A 10837-nucleotide genomic window follows, 5' to 3' on the forward strand; every position below is an offset into this window, starting at 1 on the left:
GGTAAAATTGGCATTACTCACTGCTTGACAACTTTTTTATAGTGTGCAATTGAATCACAAATATGTCTTCAGGGGATTCACAGTCTGAACAGAATATAACAGAGGGAAAGAGGGGAAAGCAGTGAGCGACCTTGAGAAGAGCAATAAAGGAAGGATCCTTCATCTAGGATGGACAGACATGTACTAAATGTTGTACGTACAAAGTAAACCAAAATAAATGACACAAAAGAGTCAAAAACTAAAACATCCCTGTCCCTTTTGTTTGTCAGCAGAATGACCCAAAAACTACAGAGTGGATTCATGTGAACATGTGTGGAAGGACGGGACATGGACCAAGAAAGAACCCATTCAATTTTGTCAGGAATCTGGACAAAGGGGCAGATCAGTACATTTATTTTCACTACCTTTTACAATGTTATTTTTTGGACATTTTCACCAATTCTCTGGAAATAATTCATGGATCTTGATGACAAAACCCCAAACATCAGGCACATCAAGGGGACTGATATCTGAGTGTGTACAATTTGGTGCGGCTTGAGTAAATACGAGGGGGATTGCTGGGCCTTGGTGGATGTATGTGGTCTACTGAGAGCCATTCTATTTTTTATATTATATTCACAGAGCTGTTTTTCCTATTGAGAAGCAGCAATCTCTGCACCCAAGGGGGCAAAGGCCTATGGTTTGCGGCGTAGACAATGTATATCCGGGCCAAGACCCCCAGACTTCACAACTGCAAATACATTCAAACTCAGTGTGACAAAGTGGGTGAGAACATGCCCTTTGTACCTTTTTCCAAAGCACTAACACATGTACTTCAATTCTCTTTTTTTGTTGTTTGTTTCGACCATACTATCATCATTAAGTTACAGCTGACACACACACACACTACCCCAGGTTGTTAAGAGTCCACATACTATCAGAATTAAAAGCATAGTTTAGATTAGTTGGTGTTAACTGGTTCAGTTTTTCACGATCCCAGAAAGCCTCTGTGGACCAGACCATCTGATGTCAGTTCGGCCTTCGGGGTCTACTCGGCCCACAAAGGAGGCGGTCTTCGTAGCCCGTGAATTGAGACACAGCTGAAGACAGACAACCAGCCCAACAGCCAAAAAAGATTGGGGTCATCACACTTTGTACTGTACATATTTTTCGTGAAGCATCTAACATGGGGCCACTTTTTTTGTAAAATAAACACTTGTTTGACACCTGGACACTGTTTCTGAGTCTGCCTCTTACAAGCCCCTCTGGTCAGGCTCCCCACACTCAGGCATTAAGGACAATGGATTATGTGTGAGAGGATGTGGCGATTGCCCAGAACACAGAATACAGTAAATTCAGACTCAACCTTTACTCATTCAGACAGACTGAGTCCACGAGGACGCACATCTGGTCAGTGGTTTTGTTTCGTCTGCCTGTTTCATGGGACATTGTCTGAAGACGCTATGTGTCAGTGGAAAATGATTCAGACTCAAACCAAAAAACTTGGTGACTTCAGAACTTGCATTTTTTCCTCATGTGTCCTCCTCTGGTTTGTACCTGTGGGTCATTTGCATCAACTCTCTCTTGGCTACATCATTCATCCACTAACTATCAATTTATCATGGTATGAACATGTGCACTGTGCCGCTCACACACACACACACACACAGGCACACATGGATAGCTCGAGGCAGGCCATCTATTCTCATTAGTACCCTGTTGCAGTCGGCTGACGGTAAACTGAGCGTGTGCCAAAGTCGTAAACTCACACACCCCTCCCGCCATTACCTCACGATTATGATATCACGCAAGTGTGTCATAGTGATGACATCACACCTCCAGATTCATGGCTTTGCCTTTTTCGATTACATTACACTTGGCCGGTTCATGCCAGGGACCTTATCCCCGAAAACCCAAGGACGAAACGCAGACTGTGAGACTGGGTCTAGTTGGAAGAGTAATTACAAATTTTACTATTGAGATTAAAGCATCTGGTTCAGCCATTGTCGTCCAGGCGGAGGAGTTTATTGGTTAAAATGAAAGGTCTTGTTCACACTATGAGATAATGGTGTTGGCAAGTAAAGTGGACATTACCTATATAACATGGAAAATTGCCAAAACCCTTATGTCACATGAGTTATATTTTGGTCACGAGTAATGAAGTCAGTCTTACGCACTGTCTATCCATCCATGTCCCTATATAAACGTTTGCTGACACACGCAAATTTCACGCTTTACTTAAAAATGATTGTGTTTTTAAAATGCCAATGTGTTTATTGATTATGTGCATTGGGTTAAATGAATTCAGCACTGCTTTAATGTGAGTTGAAATCATGACAAGAGTCGTTTTAGTTTGGAGGAAAAAAGTGACAGTTCTGACGTAAAAGCATAGATCCATCATGGGAACAATTTCACTAAAAGACTGAGTTATTTTATGAAGTAGCTGCATCGATCCATCTTCTGAGGTAAGTTAAAGGCTACACGTCGGGTTCTCTGCCGTCCGGTACCTGTCACTGCTGTGTAGTCGCTCTGTTTCCCTCAACGTGGCCTTTTCGGTCCGCTCTCTCCCAGCGTCTGCTTCTCTGTTCCAGCAATGATTCTCAGATTATTGAGTGCGAGAGGGCAGAAAAAAAAGAAAGTTAAAATTAACACTCAAAAACCTCCTTTTAACCTTTTAAAAAATGATAAGCAATACATTACGGCAGTGGTTTGGTATCAAAAATCAAAACCATCCTCCATAAACAAAGAAAGGCATGAACACATGGTCATGGTTTCTTTGTGTCTTAAAGAGGGAAACATGAAATCACCACAGACATGTCACAGCATATACTGCAACCTGCACACGCATGCACACAAACACACTGTGCTTTAGACTCTTCTCCACTGTCTCATCCTCCACCCCGTAGATTTATATGGTATGAACATAATGATTTTGCTCAAATTATCCCAGTACGCCTGTGAAAAATCCAGATAATCTTTTAATGGGCCGAGTTGTCGACTGTCTCATTGCGCAGCTCATAAATCTGCGAGTGGAGAAAGCGCCCCTCGGCATCTCTGGGTCCCCTTGACTGTTTTCTGTCTGAAACTGGACCTGTTCAAAGTGAAATGGGAGACGTGCTGCTGCCAGGGAAGAGGAGGAAACAGTGGGATTCTGCTTCAGTTGAAGTCATGATGCTGGACTGGTCGTTATAGGAACCAGTTTTAGTGCAGGTATTGAGACTGTAGATGACAATTTTTCCTTTATAAATTCTGAAACTAATTTTATTTTCCCTCAATATATTTGTGAAAGATGACATTTTGGAAATAAAATATATTTTGTGTAACTAGAGCTAAATCTCACTGCTCCAGCCTTTTCTTCTTGTTCGTGTTCATCGCTTAATGCTCTATTATTATTTAAGTCAAATGTTTTATATAGCCAAAAATGTCTTCCTATAAAACACGTAATACCTTCTATCCTGAGTAGGCTGACTCAGATGAATAAAATAAAAGATATTAGGAGGAATGACGGATAGAAACTCCGATACATATTCATGTATATATACAGATATATATATGAAATTGATGCTGAACTGCAGTCACTTGGTTACAAGTGACAATACAAGGACAAAGGTAGGTGTTATAAACAAATATTTCAACATTTGTAACTTTATAGAATAAGGTGAGAAAATGGATTCTCCTCTCATGACTGTGTGGTTAAATATGATGCTGCACTGGCTGAAGAGACTGTTTCTGGCAAAGAAATAGTCCAACACACAACGTAAAACCACGAGTACTTTTGTCCGCTTGTAGGGATTACAAAAAAAACAGAACAGACTCTGTTCATTAAAGAGTGTTAGAGGTGCTGGGACCATTCAAACAAAGTGTGAAGGGGTCAAAACCAGTCCTCATTCTGTTTTAAAACACTGGCCAAAGTTCAGCATTCTGAGTTATAGTCAAATTAAATTAGTTTTTAAGTTACAGTCGTTTTAGTACAAAGTCATGATACAGCCACTGCAGCACAGAAACACAGTCAGAGGAAAAACAACGAGGGATTTCTGAACCAATAACGCGGCAACTTTGAATTACACTCACTGGATGTGTTAATAAAAAATGCGGAAGCCTCATATCACCTCCTGCCTCTGCTGACACGACAGTACATGCTGTTTTTACACATATTCTAAAAAAAGGTAATTCACACCAAATCACTCTCAAACTGAGATACAAACTGAAACAGTATTAAACACAGCAGTGGGTGACACAATCTCTTCTCTCTCTGTGTCTCTCCGACAGGGGCTTTGGTGCACATCCCCTCACGTAGCACGACTTTAGACGCAAAGAGAAACACCCTGAAACTCAGGGGTCACACAAATAAACAAATAAACACATTTCATACACTATTCATATTTATTCTAATTGCAGTCCAGGACGTGTTCTGAGCACTCTCTAATTTCACTCCGAGCAGAGAGACTTGCGGAGCCGTCTGCGGCAGACCAGCAGTCGTCAGATGTAATTACCACATCATCTCTGGTCCCTGGTACACAGAGAGAGAGGGAGGGAGGGTGAGACACAGAGAAGGACAGGGAGAGAGAGAGAGAGAGATTGATCCTAGTAAACAATAATTAGGGTTGGGGATAGTGTATGTGGGACGACTACTCGGCGGGACCGGGTAAAGTGAGGGAGAGGGAAAGGGAGAGAGGAGACAGGCGGGGGATCATTGACAGATTATCAAACCTCACAACAGGATTACATGTAGGGATCCAACAAACTTTTATTTTTGAATAGAAAATAAAAAACACACTAATAATAACAATGAATTTGTGAATCTCCGTTTTCTGCTTGATACATGACTACATAAAATTACCCATGATTACTTCTCTGCATGATGTTTAATGGATTTTTTCCCCTGGTTATATCAGCCCTAGTTCCATGATTAGCACTTAACGTATTTTAAAAGCAGATGTGACAAATACACAATGAAGAAATAGGTTTTAGGTCCAGTCACTGAAACATGACATGTACTTTGGCATTCTGACTTATACAGTGGTTTTCTATTCCTGATGACCACTCAAAGCACTTTACAGTACAGTTTTTGCCATTCAGCCATTCACACACACATTCATACAGTGCATCTATGTGCAGCACTTTCTCTAACATACAGTACATCACTCATACATGGCCGACACATCAGTCGGGGGTTATTTGGGATTTAGTATCTTGACCAAGGACACTTCGGCAGGTGGAATGGTATACCACCTATACCTCCTGACCCATAGCCGCCCTGATAAGAAAAGTAATAAAAATAATTACTTTTTAAAGAAAGCCTGAATGGAATTTTCCTAAAATGAGATCAGTATCTTCATACATAATATTTTGCTCGACATTTAAACTTCAATGTTAAAGATGCACAAATAAACAAATGTTGTCTATATTCAGTGTTTCTTACTAAAAAGCATAATTTGTATTTTTGAGTTGAAATAATCTGTTCAATATATCCTTCCACATAATAACGTTGCAAAACCAATGTGTTTGAAAGCTGCATTGTTAACATCCATGTCTGCTGTAGCTTGTCGTCCTCTTCCTCTGTAGACAACAAATTACTGGCTCAGCTTTTCTTGGCGCTAATTCATCACCACCCGCAACTGGTAGAATAGTGTGAAACTATTGGAAGGAATGTGTGTTGTGTGACTCACGTCCTCAGTCGTCTTCATGAGACACAAACAGAATGGGAACCCAGTCATCACAACATTTTTATTAATTCTTTAGATTTGACTCAAGAGTCAGAGTCACACTGGAGTGAAAACCTAAAACAACAAAAATCAGTCTGTGCTGTTGCATGTGGAACACAAGTTTTAAAACCCCCATGTTGTTTAACATGTCATCGAAAAAAAAGTGCACAATCTTCATGGTTCACTGAATCTAGTCTACTAGAGGTTACAAAAATTAACAAGGTAACTTAAACTTGACAGGGTCAGTAGGTGCAAGGCTATAGTAGTAACCAGGAAAAGTGGACAACTGCCCCGGGGGTTATGGCTAAGGTAAGATTTTAAGGGGGTCCAAAAGCCCCTGGTGAAGCCTATTTCCTGGTTTCTGCTTGTCTGGTGGATGCAGACTGAGGACATCAAGGCACTTCTATTCATAGCCTACTACAATTGGTGGTATGTGTGTGCAGACATAGAAAGGCAGCGGAAGACATGGTGACACGAAGAAGTGCTCCATTGTTTGTTGCTGCACAACAAAAGAAAGAATAAAAATATAACTGTGTACAACCACTGAACAAGAATAGGACGGAGGATGGGAAATAAACAGTGCATACATGCGGTGCACTGAGTGAGCATACAGACTGGTGCATGATCAGTTGGTTTGTTCAAAGTGAAAACAGGTTGGCAGTGACTCAAATTTGGGCATATGGACGTCTGCACGGGGTCTGTGCAGACCCTTGCAGGCATACGGATATTTGGACATGGAATGACACGGAACGATATGGAAAGACATGGAATCTGTGAACCCGCCTTTACTGTTTGACAGTTGTTTGAGGTAATTTCTGTGGCAAACATGTTTGGTAAAATACTCCACTACAGCACAATATCGACTGAGGTGATTAAAACCTTGAGCGGTCAGTTTACTCGTCAGAACTGTCAGAACTCTGAAGGACAAGAGGAGCACGTCCAATCTTTCTGTGACGTTTTGAAACAGACGATCCAGCCATCAGACCCACTTCATGCAACAACTGGCCAGCTGTGCAGTGAGGGGAAAGTATAGCCAGGGGCTGAACTTCTCAACCAAGCAACAAGGTGTGAACAACGGTTACCACGTAAAAGCAAACACAGCAGTGACGCACTCTACAGCAGCGAGTGATGGTAGTGAGTCACTTCATAGTTTGCAACCATAAAATATACAAAGAATAGAGGTGAAGGTGACCGCAACAACTGTGGTGGGAGCTGTGGATGAGCTGAGAAGAGTAAGGCCGGCATCAGGCCAAGAATGGAAGAGAATGGCAGAGAGCTAGAAGAAAGAATAACCAAACTATGACATGATGGAAAGAAGCAAAGCAGCCACTGGGTTTCCTAACGGACTCAGAGTAAGTAAAATAACGTTATGATTTCATTCAGTGGAAGCACAGCTAAACCCGAAACAGCTGTATGTCAAAATCACAACCCTAACCCCTAGCCCTGAAAAGAACTCCCACCATAACCCTAACCCCTGACCTCAAACTGAGTGTGGGTACGCTGGTTGCTGTTCCTGATAGGTTGGAGGGGGGACAATGGGGGCCCAAACCTCCTTTATGCCCCATAGGCCACCTGGCAGGTTAATCCAGACCTGGTTGGGTGGTTTCAATTTATACTTTCTAATCTTAATTTATGTTTTGCATTTATTACACAAAACAATTAGCTTCTCAACAAATGTAGCGGAGTAAAAAGTCAGGTTTGTTTGAAATGTAGAGAAAAGCATTCGTGAGTATTGCACTGCAGCAAAAGAATATTGTAACCATGACAAAAATGTAAGACGTTGCATGGTTTCCAAACACCGAGCACCACCATCATATCCTTCCCACTCAGGGCGAAGGGAAATACCCAACTGAAAGAGAGGCCTCACGCTGAGCACAGAGATGCTGGGGAAAAAGGAGTCACCATCTTGTGGGGTGCGTGGGGGGGCGAGGAGGAATAAGGCTTTACGGGAAGCAACCTCTCCCTGGTGAGAGGGCTGCCGAAAAACCATTACGTGAGCGTGTGTGGGTGCACACGAGGCATGAGTGCTACAATTCAAGATTTTACAAACATGCAGGGGAGGAGGAGGCAATAGCGATTCGGTGATCCTCGCATTCCGGCCATTCCTTCCTGTGAGTTTCCAGTCAGCGTGAGGCTCACTGTTCCACAGCTCTGACATCACGAGGGGGTTCCATTCCGCTTCCACACTCTGCCTCCCGCTCGCTCACAATCCCACCCATATTTGGAAGTGAGAGGAAGGGAATCCCAGATGATGACTCAAGGCTTCTGCTGCCAAGGGGAATTCTCTCCACATCTGTTTTTTATGTGTGTGTATGCATGTGTGTGTCTGTTATGAGTGTATCGAAGGGTATTTTACCTCCTCGAGCTAAAGATGGAGTTTACCTCTGCAGCGAAATTCAAAATGGCAAATGTGGCTTAAACAGCTGTCTGGAACAACGGCCAATGTCTGTATCTCCACACACAGAAAAAGTGGCACCCAGAGTGACGTTGTCAATCTATTTATAACCTGTTCTTCTTGACAGTTAAAAATGCACCGTGGTGAATATGAATTTCTTTTGTTTGAAATCAACTCTGTTCACTCTATAAATCCTGAAGGTAGATGACAGAGAGGGTAAAAAATATACCCTTGGTAATGCACAGCACATGGTGGTGACATGACAGCTCAGGGCTGAGTCGATATGTACGCTGTAACCTGTCACCCGGCATTGGACCACCACAAATGAGGCCACAGAGATGGATGGGACCACGGGCTGTTCATTGAGCTCAGCAGAGTGTGACCGGCTCTCTACATCCTGCTGGCTGCGATACACTCCTATTTCCACAGAGGACTTTCATTCAGTGCACTATACCGGCGACCTGTCCAGGGTTTACCCCACCTCTTGTCCAATATAGGGCCACGACCCTCAAAGGATAAGTTGTGTAAATAATGGACGGATGAAGTTCATCATGAAATAGCAAGCTCCAAACTGAATTACATGGAGGAGGAGGAAGTGGAGCTTGAGGGGGCGGGGGGGGGCTTTGGTTGTGTTGAAATCCTCTTTGTTGGATGTGTGACGGATGAAGGTTGTGGGGTTGGGGTTTGGGAGAGGACAGAGAGGGTCTCGGACTCCCGGGTTGACGAAGCCACATCAGGACCTAAATTTAGACCAACTTGGTACTTTGTCTGGATGCTGGTGACAGAGGGGCCGGGCTCTCTGGGGTTGTCTGTGGTCCAGTGTTTCAGAAAGGCTGCTGTTGTTCTCCCTGGCACTCAGACATGCAGACGTTCCCTCCAGCAGCCCCCAAAAAGAAAGAAAGCTTTCATGGAATATTCTGTTTAGCTGCACAGCCTGTTGTGTATGATACTCACGGGACCCATAAAGCAAGTAATTCATGGACAATATCTCACCCATGCTCTCTTTGCCTCAGACCACACTAACATAAATCTAATTTATTTTAAGGAGGAGTTAAGGCATTGTTCAAAGGGTTTGGAGGATGTGTTGCTTAAAATCTTGCTGAACAGGCCTACTAGGGAAGCATTGTTTTGAGAGCCTTAACCAATCTGGATTTTGGGGAGCAATTGCTGATACTGATATTAGGGAGTAAAATAAAGAAATGTTATTGAGGTGGGATATTTTACAGTTTAACCATAATATTTATGATAAATAACTTCAAATATAAAGAATACACAAATACAATCAAAGGGTGACCTCTGGCTAACCTGGTGATGCAAACCCCCGCATGCAGAGGCTGGAGACTCCTTGCAGAGGCTGCAGGTTTGGCTCCCTGTCCCCATTTCACATTTGCAGACCTATGTATAAGGGGAAAATACCCCCCAAAACATCTTTAAAAAATAAATATAGATGAAGTTATGTAAATATTTTAAAACATTAAGAAAATAAATTCGATTTTAATGTTAAATGTAAAATATAAATGCACATCTTTTCTAAATTGTTTAATCCCTAATAGCAATGTTCCTTTCAGTGTTAAAGATGCACAAATAAAAGCTTTTTTTTATCAGTGCATCAAATTCCGATGTCTGTGAAAGCCTCATATTAACAAAATTTTGTCAGCCAACTGATAATTTGGACGGCCTCTAGTTTTTTGGGGAATTGACATAAAAAGAAAAGGAAGCCACAAAAGGTAAAACATAGAAAACTGAAAATTCAGATAGAGGCAACAGAGAAACCTTCAGCTATAAGTCACCCTGTGTAGTTTTCCTTTACATCACGCTGCTCCCCACAGGGACACTGTACGGTAAATGGTAAGGCACCCAGCACACAAATCCCTCCATTCCTCATTACCGAAAAAACTAATTCAAAAACTGTTAATGGGCTGTGCTGTGGGTGTCTTTAGAAGGGGGGGGGATCCACGGCTCATACTAGTCATATAAACATATCAGAGGGAACTCAAACTGATGACACTGCGATAGTCCTCTAATGGGGATGGAAACACACACTGACTTCCTACATATCCCTGCTCGAGCATTCACATAAACAGTGCACGGGGAGGAAAAAATAACAAGTGAGTCACCTCCAAACCAACTGGGACTCACAGTGTCACATCCTGAGAGAGGGACTGAGAGATGCCCTCCTCTCACTGAAGGACAGATGGATCCTCCAATCTGTTCTGTGTCAGTGTGCCAAGAGAGAGTGGTCACCCAACATCCTGCACCTCAGAGCTCTCTGCTCTCGGAGATTAACAATAGCAGCAACAATAATAATAATAATAATAATAATAATAATAATAATAATAATAATACATCTTTTGTATATTTGTATATCCCATATTCACAAATCACAATTTCCTCATAGGGCTTCTTACAAAAATGCAACATCCTCTGCCCTCAACCCTCAAATAAGGTTTGGAAAAACTACCAAAGTGCAATAGATGTAACAAACAACAATATTCACAACATTTATGAGAAAAGACATTGTCTACCATACAAGGACAGGCTTTTTCAATGTTTAAAGTATGAATACAAAAGAAAATGTCCAACAGAGATGACGGGAGCATTACAATTGAAAAGATGGCGATATTGTCAGTAATGGTTGCACATATCTAAGCAATCTAGTTGGAATCATAATTCACATGGTCCAGATCCATGATCGACGATGTGGTCGCAGCCGCAATTCTGACAGAACACAGAACAAAACATCTGTGAAAACCAGTTA

Source organism: Hippoglossus stenolepis, chromosome 13 (assembly GCF_022539355.2).
Source record: "Hippoglossus stenolepis isolate QCI-W04-F060 chromosome 13, HSTE1.2, whole genome shotgun sequence".
NCBI lineage: Eukaryota > Metazoa > Chordata > Actinopteri > Pleuronectiformes > Pleuronectidae > Hippoglossus > Hippoglossus stenolepis.